The following is a 14,721-nucleotide window of genomic DNA, read 5'->3' as shown; positions in this document are numbered from 1 at the left end:
GCACTTCTCCCTTGCAAATGCCACTTCTCCTTGGCATGTCAGAAGCCGCCCGGGAATGGAATATCTCATTAGGAGAATATTTATAAACTGCAGACTTACATGCAATGCAAATCCTAGATTTATCATAAATACACCCTTGAGGAGGAAAAGTAATTGTACACCATTGCTGACCAATAAAACACGTCCATGCTATACCAGATATACATAGTGGCTGTACTCAGGTTTGTGGAGGGGAAAAATAGCCAAATTCGTAATTTTCCCCACCGTTTTTTTCTTCCACAGGTGCAACGTTAAATCAGTTTTTTTCATGTCATGCTCAAGCTCTTAGCTTTCATACATTCCTTCCTCGATCTGTAACAGGAGGATTAGATGTTTTTGATTCCAATCAGCAGTAAATCATGGTTTGCTGTTGCATGTGAATCCAGAAAACTACCACTCACACATGGCAGGGTGACCACACAAACAGGCTTTCAGCTGCTGTAAATCAGTGTCAGGGCTGGTAATAGAGGCCCATGGAACTGTGCTCTGAGTCAGTTACAAGGCATCTTCGTATTATAGCTGACCACAGCCAGTGTTTTAATGAGTTGGACCTACCACATGACACCTTTTAAAAATTAAGACATAAAAATGTTTATACTCCACTCTTCCTCCCAAAATTGCACAACACAGAGTGGGTTACAATATTAATAAAACGCCTTCCAGTAAAATTCTACTGTCTTTGCGTTTTGTGATATTGAGCATTACATGCAAACACTGCAACTTACCGTATTTTTCGCTCTATATGATGCACTTTTTCCCCCCTCAAAAGTAAGGGGAAATGTCTGTGCGTCTTATAGAGTGAATGTGTGTGTGCCCGACTCCTGGGATGCTGCCGGCTGCCTGCACCACGTGGCACCACCTGGCCGGCACGCGCTCGGCGCGCCCTGCTCCCCCCCCCCCTCGGACACAGGTGAGAGCTGTGCCACTCAGGGGGAGCGGTGCGGAGGAGGAGGAGCTGCGGGCTTTAACCCGCCGGCTGCACGGAGAGACGGACTGCTCACCCCCACCACCCGGGAAGACCTGCCGCCACCACACTGCCTGGAAGACCACCGCCGGCACGCTGCCGGCCTGGCTGCACCACAGCTGGCCGGCACATGCTCGGCATACCCTGCTCCGCCCCCCTCCTCCAGCAGCTGTTAATCACAGGTCGGTGTGTGTTTTCAAATGGCAACCCATCTTTTAATGAAGCCCATGGGGAAGTGATGGGGAATGTGCCTGTGATTATCAGGAAGCTTTCCATGGATCCCTCCTCTAAAAACTAGGTGCATCTTATGGTCAGGTGTGTCTTATAGAGTGAAAAATATGGTGTGTGTGTGTATAGTAACAAAAGAATAAGCAGATATTGCTATGTTATAAACAGAGTTGCATGGGTTATATTTAGACAATTATATGTTACACCAGTATTTCTTTTTTAGTGTTTCTGGTGTTCACACATTCTCCGGTGTACCTAACTGGCTGACTACCAGGTTTCTTTGCCTTAACAAAAGCTGCATATGCCAAGAACCCAAACTCAACCTCAAATCTCCTTTCATGAGGCATACTGTGTCGGTGTGAGTCATATATCTGGAAAGAAGCCTGAGTTCTATCTTCCCAGCTTCCTCCAAGAGCAAGGTTCCCTAAATTTAACCCATAATAAAAGACCCTCCCAAACATAGTTTTCATGATTTCATTTCCTGTTAATGGTTACTAATGTTATATGAAGCATTCAGGTTACTTTTTAATGTCTTTGAAAAATTTGTCTACTGCCCTTCAGCAGAGCTTTCAAGTCAATGTACAAAAAACAATACAAAACATACTGATGAATTATAGAAGTATGTTAAAGGGTAGGGGTTGGGAAGGATTGTGTACCATAGTGCATCCAGTTCTGGGCACCAGTTTGAGAAAGATGCAGACAAGCTCGAAAGGGTTCAGAGGAGGGCAACAGGGATGATCCAGGGACAGGAAAAATAGCCCTGTGGGAAGAGATTGAAAGAACTGGGTGTGTTAAGCCTCAAGAAGAAAAAACTGAGTTGAAATATGACAGAACTCTACAAGTGCTTTTTATTGTAAGCCCCCAAGAGAGCTCATTGGGCTATGGGGCAGCATATAACTATAACAAAGAAATAAATACTTGAAATGTTGTCACAAAGATGAAGGACAGGATCTCTTCTTGATCATCTCAAAGTGCAGGACATGGAATAACAGGCTCAAGTTACAGGAAGTAACTAGATATCAGGAAAAATTTCCTGACTCTTAGAGCAGTACGACAATGGAACCAATTGCTTAGAAAGGTTGTGGGCTCTCTCACACTGGAGGCATTCACAATGCAGCTGGACAGCCATTTCAGATCAAGATGCAAGTGGACAGCTATCGGAGAGGGATGCTTTAACGCGGTCTGCTGCACTGAGCAAGGGGCTGGACCCAAAGGCCTTCCAGCCACTTCCAACTCTGCTATTCTATGATCCTATGATTTATATTGAGGCTGCAACCTATACTTACCTGGCATTAAGTCCCATGGAACTTAATAGGATGCACTTCTGTACAGACAAACGTGTGAAAAAGCCTAAGATAGTAAAAACTCACCTGCAAAATGTTTGTACCAGTCAAGCCTCCACAAATAGGGTGTGCCCACCAAGAAGGCTCAATTTCCGGTCATTTTCCACCTTACCTCAGATGGCTGAGGCACCAGGAAGGAGGAACACCCCTGAAAGTCACCTCTGTACATGGACAGGTTGGTATATAAGTAGGCATCCCTTCAGATACCTGAGCATTATCAGGTCCTTAGCCAGACAGGATTTTAAAGGAAAGCACCAGCACCTTGAATTATGGTCAGAAATGGACTGGAAGCCAGTGAAGTTCTTTCAGAACTGGCAAGATGTCTTCCACTGACCCATTCTGGTGGCTCTATAAATTTGAATGCCAGCATGTAGACAGGAAAGTGTAATACATTTCACAACCCCCTTAAGTGCAAGGAACGCAAACTCAACCTCTGATAAAACTGATGGGCCAGAAATGAGATGAGCAATTCCCCAAGAGCCAGTAACAAACAGTTAAAAGTACTGTTCTGCAAGGAGTGCCCAGGAAGGCCAGCTACCAGTCACAGGAGCCAAGGTCAGTGGGTCCAGGCATCCTGCCTTGACCATACATGGGGAACACTAGTTTGGTGCAGTTGCCAAAGAAGAAAATTCATGTTAATCATGTTAAAACATGTTAAAAACTACGTTACGTACTTTCTGCCAGGCCAGCTGTATTTCTGGAATAGCATGTACTGTCCCTTACGACTAAGGCTTCGATTAAATGAACTTCCTTAGTTAAAAATCCCTAAAAACTAAACACTCAGTTGCAGGAATCATCTTATTGCAAGGGAGGAAAATATGGCAGTGAGTGAACTGAATAAGAATAGTTTGAGAGGAGGCGGGTGAGTGAAGAGATGCAAAGGGGTTGGTTTCTAAAAATAGAGAGGTGCCAAGGATTTCACATCTCAAAACATGTAACCTCATTCATGTTTAACTGGGAATAAATTGCACAAAATTGCAGAATTCCTGAGTAAGCAGGCATAAACATGGCCTGTAAGAAATCTCTACTTGCAACAAGCTTACACTGCCTAATTATATAAACTTAGGCAAGTTCTGGTAGATATGCATAGACCCCACGTCTAACCAGAGCTTACTTAAGTGTGTGTGTGTGTGTGTGTGTGTGTGTTTATGTGTATTAAGAGTAGTTATACAGTAGCATACTTTTGGATGGGCAGATATAGACTGCACTCTCTCCTTGAATCTATATATAGAGGCAGAACAAATTGATAGACTCCTTAGGCAGGAGAACAGACTGTAAACTCTTTAGACTGCGGACAGGGGAATATTATGCATGTGCATTTTATAAAAACGCCCTGCAGGTACAAAAATTACCACATCATGCATAGAGCCTTGCTAGAACTTTTCTAATTCTGTTGCATATGCAATCACCTTCTGACAACACCACTGTTAGTTAATTAACTCACAGTGACTTTGCAGCATGGTGACCATTTTGAATATGGAAGCTGCAGTGTGTGCGCCTTGGCTCGTCACGCAAATGTGGGTGGCACGCTTGTTCCATTTCCACACTCTTAACCACTGCACTTCCTCAGGTGCAAAGGATGGTGATCCTTCCCCACTTGAGCTTCTTTTAACCCCCAATGCATTGACAGACAGATGGACTGATTAGGGCCATCCCAGTTAACATCACACTGGGATATTTAATAAAGGCTGCAGCAATATTTCAGCCAATAACAGTATTTGCCTCTTTAGAGCAAGCTGAGCCAACCGGGTTTAGTAGCACATCTTCCAGCCATGAACACCACTTTGTGGGAAACCAGGTTTTTCTTTCAGCCATAAATTTTCTTTTTTTTTTTGTCCTTTTTCAGACATGCCATTCCCATCCAAATTCAGGTAATACCTTTCCGTCTCTGCAGCTCTTTCACCTTGCTATGAGCAAGCCTGGGCATCCTTCAGAAATACTACCAATGAAATCCTATTCACGACTTGTTCAGAAGTCCTACTGATTTCAGCGAGACTTAATACTATGCAAGGGTATATAGGATTGCAGCTGTCAGGCTGTTTTCTTTCATTTATAAATCAACTTGTGCACTCAGTTTAAGAAGTTAGGGCAAAAAGAAGCAGGGTGAGAATCATAGAGTCAATGAATAGTAGAGTTGGAAGGGGCCACGAAGGCTATTGGGTCCAACCCCCTTCTGTTGCAGGGCACCAAGCTACACCCTCCCACTCAGAATAACTCTGAAACAACCCCCAGATGGAGCAAGTGCATGCGCAAGGAAAACCAGCTCCTGGACCTTTGCCTATTTTGTAAAGGAGGACATTTCAGCTAGCATGTGAATCTTATTGTGCACAGATTATCAGAAGTTTCTCAAAAGTGAAAAACCACATCCAACCTTCCACATAACTCTTAAGGGTACGAGAGCAGGTTTGCACTGAACTACGCAGCTCCTGCAACAGAGAACTCCGGGGGCAAGAAATGGCAAAGGTGTGCTGCAAAGGTGGGCTGCAATATGTGCAGTTAATCAAATCCAGAAGCTCCCTCTTTTGCTTTTCCCTGATACTAGCTGAATCATGTGACTGCCCATAGCTTTCTAAAAAGGGACAAACTTATGGCACCAGGCATCCACCAACCAGCTTTCCCTGACTTGGTGGCAAGTGAGGGGAAAATATTTTCAACAATGACTTTTCAACATTCTTGAGCATTGGCCATGCTGATTGGGACTGACAGGAGTTCAAGATGAAGGCACCGGCTAGGGAAGCCTGCGCTAGACTGTGAGGCAATAGGCACACTAATAGTATCAGCCTCAGCAAGGAAGAAAACGATTAAGGAAAGCCCACTGCAGACTATAATACAATCCAGCAAATTAGATTATACTAGGTCAGGCTATTTGTCCATCAAGTCCAGCACTGGCCCAGTTGGGGTTGCACATAAGGGAAACCACAAATACTGGTTTGATTATGCATTTTTGCTAGATCGTAGCTTGTCCTTACATGCAAATTCTACTGTATGGTTCAGGTATGGGCTGCTAACCAGGAGCATTCAGGTTCCAACCTAGCAACAAACCATGGGTTCTTTTCCCAGGTTGTTTGTGATTAAGAATATATAGCTAAAATGTATATACATGGTTCTCACATAGTAACAACCCACTCTTCAACAACCTGCCCAGTCACTGTAGTTCTTCATATTGCCTAAGTAAAGATTACATAGTTTTAGGCTCCTTTGTTGTAGACAAGAAGAAAAGATGTGCCATACAAACTGAAGGAAGACATGGACAGCAAGCTCCACACGAAACTGCTTCCAAGGGCCTACACAACTTAAAATCATGATATGCATAACCTATGGAGCATGCTCAGACCTGGGCTGCACACCCGTCTCATGAGATCACTGAGACCTGGACCTTAGTTTCCCCACTAAAGCATGAGGACTGCCATGCCAATCGAACTCCAGGTCCATTTATCTCAATACTGTATCTACTGAGAGTAGCCAGCCAGACTGGAAGGTCACCGTCTGGGCACCATTGCGAATATCCTTCCTTTCTTCTTCCTTTTTCAAATTGTTCATTAAATATCTGGTGACCAGCGATAGACAGTCTCTGTATAGGGAGGCTGGATTTTTGTAATCCTCCATGGATCTATCTAAGAAAAAGCTATTTTGCTTGTAATTTCTTACCCACTCACCTGGGAGTATACAGCACTAAACTGAATGGCTTATACTCTGAGTAGGCATGTATGTATTTTCTATATTTATATACATTTCCTCCTTTCAAGGAACTCAAGGCTTAAAAGGTCCTCTTCCTCTCCCTTTTATCCTCACAACATCCCTGTCAGATAGTTGGGCTGAGAGTCTGTGACTCATCCAAAGTCACCCAGTTGGCTCCATGGCTGAGCGGGGACTAGAACCCAGGTCTCCTGAGTCCCAGTCCACACTCTTAACCACTACACCACACTGGCTCTCAAAAGCACTACTGCCTCTAAAGAGATTTGAACTCACAGACTCAGGCTCCACAAACTGGGCCCTTCCCCACTGGGCCACTCCAGTTGCTGGAATATACAGGATTGCACTGTTAATATACTAGTTCTAACTGTAAACTCAAGATAGGACTATGAGGGCTTAGCTCCTGGAGGCAACAGTGGATATTCTGGTCTACCCCCCTGAATTTTCAGCTAAAAGGGGCCTTTCCTACCTTTTTATATTGCAGGAATTCTTCTTTGAGCAATCTTATGCACATTTGTCTGGGATTAAAACCCATCAATCGGACTACAGGGTAAAGATATAGGACCCAGTTGTTAGACAGCTTCTGCATTTTGTTTTGCCTAGTCTTGGAAGAGCAAATGGGCTGGCCACTTAGACATTGCCTTAAGAAAAGGCAACGGAGTACCAACAAGGGCAAGAGGAAGAACTGACGTGCATAAAACATGCACATGCTGATTTATATGTAGAGACGGAAACTGGGACAACATTCATATAATTTCTTTTCTCACCAAAAAAGCCACAATGATGGCTTGGTGATCTGTGTGCCTCATTCACTTTCCAGGTGCTCACTGGCTTCAGCTACTGGGTGATACAACAATAAATCTCTTAATGAAGTAACTGCTCAGGGAATGTCAAGGCTACTCTCCCTTCTCGGGAGCCTTTATCTTTCAGCCGGTCTTGGCCTAAGCAGCCCTTCAAAAAGAGGGCAACACACAGGCACGCCAGGGGAAAAGGCTCTGCCCTGTATTCGGCTCACCCCTCCGCAACTGTGGGTCCCTCTGCCTTTGCCACAATAAAAGACAGAAACTTGATTTCTTAAAAGAAATGTGTGAACGAGTGAATTTTGAAGCCAATGCAATGGAAGGTATACAGTGCCAGCAATTTGCTTACCCCGAATGCTTCCCCATCTCTCAGGCAACTGTCCTGAAACAGTGAGTGTTTGAGCAGAGGTCGGCCACAGTATCTCAGTGGACAAGTTGGGAAGGTCAGGTTATCAGAAAGCACTGTTGTTGATGCCATTTTGCCTTGTTCATTCACAGCGCCCCAGATAACGTCAGCTTCTTTTTATTTATGAGGCTGTTGATTCAGCTGAAACATTCTGTAAGGAGGTCTTATTCACAGCAGTTCTTAAATGAGGAAATGCTTGATCAATAATATGTTTCCTTTACTGACATGTCAGCTTAGTTATCCATTCCATTTTGCAGTTACATAATGAGAAAACTCATCATGGTCCAATAGCTTAGTAGGCAGACCAGGAACATTAGAAATACTGCCTTTCTTCTTGGGTTTCTTTTAATTTCCCTATCATCCAAGGGCAAAATTGAGATCCTCAGGGCAAGGATCTATCTTTTGCCATACATAAAACCATAGTATCTGGTTGAAAGTCCTGTTTTGGGATGCCCACATTACTTGGCAACAACAAAACTAGAATGGAAAAAAGGCCCATTCCATAACCTCTGCTGAGACACCAGCTCCATTTGGCTCAGATGTCATCTAGCAACATACACAGCCATTTCACCCAGTTGCAGCAATGAAAGCAACAGGAAGTTGTGCTGAGACACCAGCTCCTCTCACAGTTTCCATTCAAGCGGGCCATTATGAGAGCTTTGTAACTTCAAGTACTGATACTTGTATTTGCCTGTTCTCCTTTTCCCTCCCCATCAGTTTTTCTTTCCCGGATGTGTCTTAGATATAAGCCTGAGGGAAGCAACTATGTGGTTTGTTCTTGATCTGGACTGATCCAAGCAAATCCAGGAGCCTTTCTGACCAGAGAACAGGGCAAAATGCTTTCAATGACAAGGTCAGGCATTCAGTGTCACTTCACATTCTACATTTTAAAGACAAAATGTAGATAGATGCATGAACCGAAAAACTGTTAGCAAACAAGGATATAATACAGGTACATTTGTCAGGGAACTGAAGTTGGCTACGGCTCTCCAATGAGTATACATACACCTGCAAGGTTTGCCAAAGAGCGTCCTTGTTAATGTCATGTTGCCACACTCATTTGCACAGGTTGTGTGTGGCCTTGAAAAAAATAACAGCCTCTGCTCTCTTATCTGCATAATCGCCATACACAAAAAATGTCCACCACTAGTATGACCAAGAAAATACCAGCCACAACTACCATCATCCTGTCCGACATATACTAATAGCAAGCTTATATGATGAGCGTGTAGACAAAATGGCACCCTCCTTGCACGAAGGAGAGGTACCCACAGGCCGGGGGAACCATCAAGGTTGCAGAAGTACAAAGAATCTGGGTGGGAGACCCACAGTGCACGGGAGCTTTTTCTTCTCATTACTTTTTAAATCATCTGGGGGCACTGTTCGTGCTGTGAAGTGAGATCTAAGCGTCCTAAATGGACTGAGCTAAACTAAAGACCACAGTGGCTGAGTCTCTGTTGAAAGTGGGAGGAAACAGAAAACGTTGGAGAGGAAGACTGGAACGGCGGATTCCACAAGAGGATATGGCTGGCTGAAACACTGTGCTCCACTCTTCAACACCTTGTTGCATGACCCACATAAATAGAGGAGGAGGAAGAGGCCACCCTTCCTCCTACAAACTCATGGTCCTATATTCAGAGCAGAACAATAGCACCTCCTGTAGTTTCTGCAATTGACCATTCCTGAAGTAAACTGTGAGGCTTTCCATATTTTCTATCTGAGCGGATCACAGGAGGCCAGCTAGTTTTTACTGTATTTTGTAATGCAAGTCCTGGCATATTAAAAAGGTGGAACAAGACTCTAAACAAATATTTGACTGGCTGCACCTTCCATTCATACCAGAAATGGAACTTCTTTCACAATCGGTCTATGCAATAATACATCTCCATTAGGAGACTAGACTTTACTGGCCTCATAGTCTCATGAATACATAAAGCAGCACTTCGTTTTTGTTTTTAATCTTCCTCTAACCATCCAAATCATGAATCCAAAAATGCTCTTAATTCTCTCTAAGAACATCTTTCCTGAAAGAAAACTCTGCACATGCCCTGAAACCCAAAATGATATCAAGCAAATAAAAAGGTAGATTGACTTTTTTTTTTTTAAGGCTGTGTGTGACATTTTCCCTTCCTCCTCCCATTTTCCATATAAATCTTTTTATACACAAGGAGATCTGGCTTCTTTTAAAACTTCATTTCTCCAATATTTCTCCCTAAAATTCCTGCATCAGCTGGGAATGCAAGGTTGTTAAGCTACTGCTCACATTCTAGGTTGTTAAGCTATTGCTCACATTGTTTTGTTACATTCTATGTCCTCCAAGCTTTGGAAAAGTAAATTTAAAGTAACTTACTCTCAAATGTTTCCAGACGTGGGCTTGAGGAAGGGTCCCTTACAGCAGCCTGCTTAGACTAAGGACAACTTGAGGTAGCAGGGACGCTTGTACAGAAAGGGATTGAGCAGGCAGGGAAAAATATTCCCTACAGGTCCTTTGTTCCCCCACCCATTTTATCCTCACAAAACCCTTGCGCTGCATGTTAGGCTAAGACACACTGACGGCCCAGGCTCACCAGTGAGATTCATAGCCCAGTGAGGATTTGAACACAGGTCTCCTGGACATCGTTGCACACGCTAACTGCTGTACCACACCAGCTCTTCAGAGAGGTCCGTGGCCCTGTGATGATTCTGTGTGATCAGAGGCAAGTGTCACCTTGCTCAGAAAGGATTTGCCCCACTGTTCAGCACGCAGTCGGATTTTGCCTCTGGATTCGGTGCAGCCCAAATCCCACTCCGGAGCCAATCCCAGGAGCAAGGCTCTGACTGTCGAGTGGTCCAGCCCTCTGCGGTTCTGAGAGGGGTCTGCTCTCCCTCTGAAAAGAGGGACGCACCACGCCTGCTTTACCAATGCCAGCTCCAAGTCATAATAATATGCATGCGATTGCTGGCAGGAATAGTATCAGTAATAATTCAGGTTATAAGATAGTTGCTGGAATAAAGCTGGATGTCCTACAGCCCCATGCACAGAGGGAAGGATCTTTCAATGGCCATTAGTTATTGAATGCCTGTACAGAGAAGCAGCAGGGCGTGTGGGCTTCCCAGAGGGGAAACCAGATGCTGAGGCTTGCTACCTCAGACCTCTTCTACTCTTGTGTTAAAGCACAGAGTCAGGGAGAAATCAGTGCAGTGTAGTGGTTAGAGCACTGGGCGGGGACTCAGGAGGGTTTTATTCTAGTTCTCACTTGCCCATGAAATTCACAGGGTGACTTTGGGCCAGTAACCAACTCTCAGCCTAACCTACCTCAGAGGGTTGTTGTGAGAGAAAGAGGATCATATGAATTGCCTTGGGCTCCCTGGAGAACAGGTGGGATATAACTGTGACAAATCAATAAATCAAAGCTATCATGTGTCACATGTACACATGAACACGCACATGCAGCGGTTCTATCAAACAATTTAAGCCTGAATTAATCCATATAGAAACCTACCATCCTCAGATTCTGCACTCACAATTCCTAGTGAAGGTTAGCCTCCCTTTTTAGCTTGTGTGGGGCTTCTTGAAACACACCAATTTATAGGGCAACGTGGTTAGAAAGCATAAAGAAATGACAAATTTGTAGTGCGCTCTTCCATATGCATCCATTATACATGATAAATGCTGCTGTTGCTGATGAGAATAATAATACATAATACTATATATTTTTCCAAAGTGCCTCCATTGTATTATCTCCATAATAAATCTTAAAGGAACCCTCTATTGTAGGATATTGCTGTCCCTATGCATCATATTAAAAGGATTGAGTTTAAAACTAAACTGCATGGCTGCTGTCTAAAACCCCCAATGATTTGTTGTTGGCATTTATTAACAGGGCATTTGTTGGACTTCCAGCCTCACCGAGACCAGTTTCTTTTTTCGCTCTTTCTCCGCTGCAAATTTAAAGGGATTCCGCATTCTCGGCACATATGCGGGCTAACGACCCACCTGCCTTTCGAAGCAGCTGGCGTCACCCCTGAAAAATGGGGAACGAAGGGCGACTTCGTGCATGCGGGTGTTGCAGGCTCCTCCTGGCCGTGAAACCTCCCGTTCCAAAAAATCAGAGGAAGGGAAAAAGCATCTCCAAACGCCGGACTGAGATCCAATCTCAGTTTTGTAAAATCACAATGTGGAAAACCAAGATTAGCATAAGGTAATTGGAAACGTGACCGAGAGTGCCATCTACCTGAAAATCTGTTTTCCCAATCCTAGAAAGGAGCGGCGGGGGAGTAAAGTCGCTTCAGACGTTACAAAATTTGTACACCGAAAGTGCTTCATCTACAAACGAGAGTGCAACCTTCATATGACGTGCGGTTACATGTCCATATACCATTATTAATTTATCTGCAGCAAACGCTAACCCTCCTTTCCCCCACAGGAGATCGGTGGGCGCCAGGCACCAAAGCACAACTTTAAAACTATGCCGAGAACATATAACAAATCGATTCGTGTATGCTCTGTTTGTGTACAAAGCTGTGCGTGATTTATACGTTGCACCCTTGCGAAGGGGCGCATCGAAGCGCCGCGGCTGCACTGTTTGCCACAGCCCTTGAGCATGCAGAGAACGGCTCTCTGCCTACGAGCAGGGGCGCCCCTTTCTGCACCACGGCTTCACCGGCTCCGGAGTAAAGGCGGGGAGCCCTGACTCGGGTCAAGCCCAGATCGGCCCGTTCAAGTGGGCTTCACTGCGGTCTCGCGCCCCGCACGCCCGAAATCCGTCCGACTTCGCCAAAGACAGGAGGCAGGTGGCTCTGGCTTTAAGCCAAGGCGAGAGCAGGAACTTCGAAGCTGCGCTAGTTTTTCGCGTCTTCGGCTCCTGTCTCTCCTTGAGTTCTCCCAACACCGTCGGATACCCTTGTCCCTAGTTCAAGGTTATCAAAAAGTACAGCAGGTTTACCTTTTCTGGTTTGCCCGCTTCCAACTTCCAGCAGCGTTAAATCCACCCGATTACAAGAGGACGCGGTAAAAAAAAAAGCAAAATAATTAACTCCGCAAAGCCCCCAGAAGACAACAGCGCGAGATCCACCCGAATCTTTCCGCGTGGGGCTAATAATCCTGTCGGGAGAAAGCCGGGAAGTGCAGAGAAGCGCTGGGAACCAAATCGAGCAGGCAACCGGGCCAGAAAACGAGTCCCGCTCTGCTCTGGCTTGCGGCTGACGAGCGAGAGAGTCCTGCTCTGAAGTTGCACGGCCAGTTGCTCCTGGCTGATCTCATCCAGGATTTGCATAGCTCTCTTCCCGCCCCGCGACGCCCCACAGTCGGCGAGGCGGGGCGGGGCGGGGCGGGACTCGGCTCGGCGGTGCCCCCTCCGCTTCCTTGCTCCTTCTTTCTTTGCCGTATCCATCGCTCTCTCGACCGGCCCCCTCGCGCCCCCTCCTTCCCTGAAATTAACTCACGCCTTTCTGCTCAGCTGTTGGCAGACGGTCTCTCCCGCCTCCCTCCCAAGCGAGGCCCCCCTCGCGTAGCTTGGTGGCGCTGGCTTGGGCATGGGGGGGGGGAGAGCGAGCGAGCTGCTGCTGCTGCTACCCTAAGGGAAAGTTGGAGATCGCCCCCCGCCCCCCTTTCTGGCTCTTTGTCTGGACAAAGCGACTCCGCAGAAAGAATCCCTCCGCATTTCTTTGTGAGATAAGAGAGAGCCGGTTTTTCGAGCTACACTTTCTCACCCTTTCCCATCAACCTTTGCCAGAAAGCCGGGCGGTGTGTTTGTGCGGAGGGGGGATAACCTTGGGTCTTCCGCGCTCCAAATCAGCAGCGGGGCAAAGATGTTTCCCTCTCCCTCCCTCTCTCTCGCATTAAGCCATGAGTGCCTTTTACAAATTAAAAGAGGGCAGGTGCTGCACCACCAAGCATGGGCAACTCAGCCCTGCAGATGGTTTAGCCTACAATGCCCAACAGCCTTACCATTATGGCCTATGAAGAGGAGCTATGGGCAATGTAGGCCGCAAGTTGTCTGTCCTTACACCCTAAAATATGGCAGGAGGAAAAACGAGGAAAATGGAAGCCGAGGTACAGGGGACAAGAAGATACCAGCACTAGGACTTGGTTACACACAGTAGTAAAGTGAAGGAATTATAATTAGGATAATTATTAATAATAATATTAATGAAATATTTTTCTTGGTATATAAGGGATGAATGACAGAGCTAGTGTGGTGCAATTGTGAGTGTTGCACTTGGGCTTGAGAATTGTGAAGCTCATTGGGTGAATTGGGACCAGGCCTATCTCAGAGAGTCATGATGGGAAAGAGGAGGACCATGTTCACTACCTTGGGTTTCTTGCAAGAAGGGGAAAAAGTGGGATATGAATTTTATAACATATAAATAAATAAATAAAAATTATCCGCTGCCATTCACCTAGGCATCTACCAGTTGACCTTGATTCTGCCCTGCCTTTGCTCTTAAGTCATTCCTCTGCAATGAACTGGATGTGAGAACCCACTGCTGGATTGCAGCCCTGTCTATGTACTTCCACCATGCACACATATATTTGGTGGGTCCCCAGTGCATGTTTTGGCTAAAAAAAAGTTGGGCCTCAAGTACGAGAGCACAAGTGCACTATGGAAAGAGAAAGATAGGGTGAGAGAGGATTTTAAACTTTCTCTGGTTCAAAAGGTATCATTTTTTTTCTTCATGATAAAAGTATAATAATGGACATATCTATTTTTAATGATGCAGCCAACAGCACTCCATCAAACATGCTTTGGACACGAAAGAGTGTGGTGTGGTGATTCAAGTACTAGACTGGGACCCGGGAGATGCAGCTTCAAGTCCCTGCTGGACCAGGAACCCCACAGGGAGATTTTGGGCCAGTCATTCACGCTCAGCTTAACCCACCTCACAGGGCTGTTGTCATGAGGATAAAATGGAGTGGAGAACTATGGAAGCTGCCTTGGGTTCCTCGCAAGAGGCAAAAAGGCAGGATATAAATGCAATAATAACACAAATGTGTGGGGCTTCCCCGTGAATCATGCCATTTTCAAACTCAGGATGTCCTGGCTTCAGGAATGACTCTCCCTTCTCTCCTGGCCCTGAGCTTTTCACAATGCATCTGGGAATTATGGAATTATCAAACAGTGAAAGCTACACTGTGAGAACACTGGGGCATAACAATATGAATGGATTTTCCAAGGTCAATGGCCTTTTCTTAACCATAGATGAATCTTAAGCCAGTCTGAGAGTTTGATTAGGATTACTCTTACCACTGTTCCATAACTGGGAAAG

At 45.4% G+C, this 14,721-nt stretch overlaps 1 protein-coding gene across 1 annotated transcript in view; it reads right to left on the bottom strand.

The window, feature by feature from the left end:
• Positions 1 to 12,701, bottom strand: part of DDR1 (discoidin domain receptor tyrosine kinase 1) — a 61,270-nt gene extending 48,569 nt beyond the window's left edge. The window contains 1 exon segment of the mRNA XM_044419615.1: positions 12,399 to 12,701. The gene's annotated coding sequence lies outside the window, so the exon portion shown is untranslated.
• Positions 12,702 to 14,721: the final 2,020 nt, after the last annotated feature.

This window comes from Varanus komodoensis, unplaced genomic scaffold, assembly GCF_004798865.1.
Source record: "Varanus komodoensis strain SLA01 unplaced genomic scaffold, ASM479886v1 scaffold105, whole genome shotgun sequence".
Classification (NCBI taxonomy): Eukaryota; Metazoa; Chordata; class Lepidosauria; order Squamata; family Varanidae; genus Varanus; species Varanus komodoensis.
The sequence above is the reverse complement of the archived record's forward strand: the minus strand, read 5'-3'. Positions and strand labels throughout refer to the sequence as shown.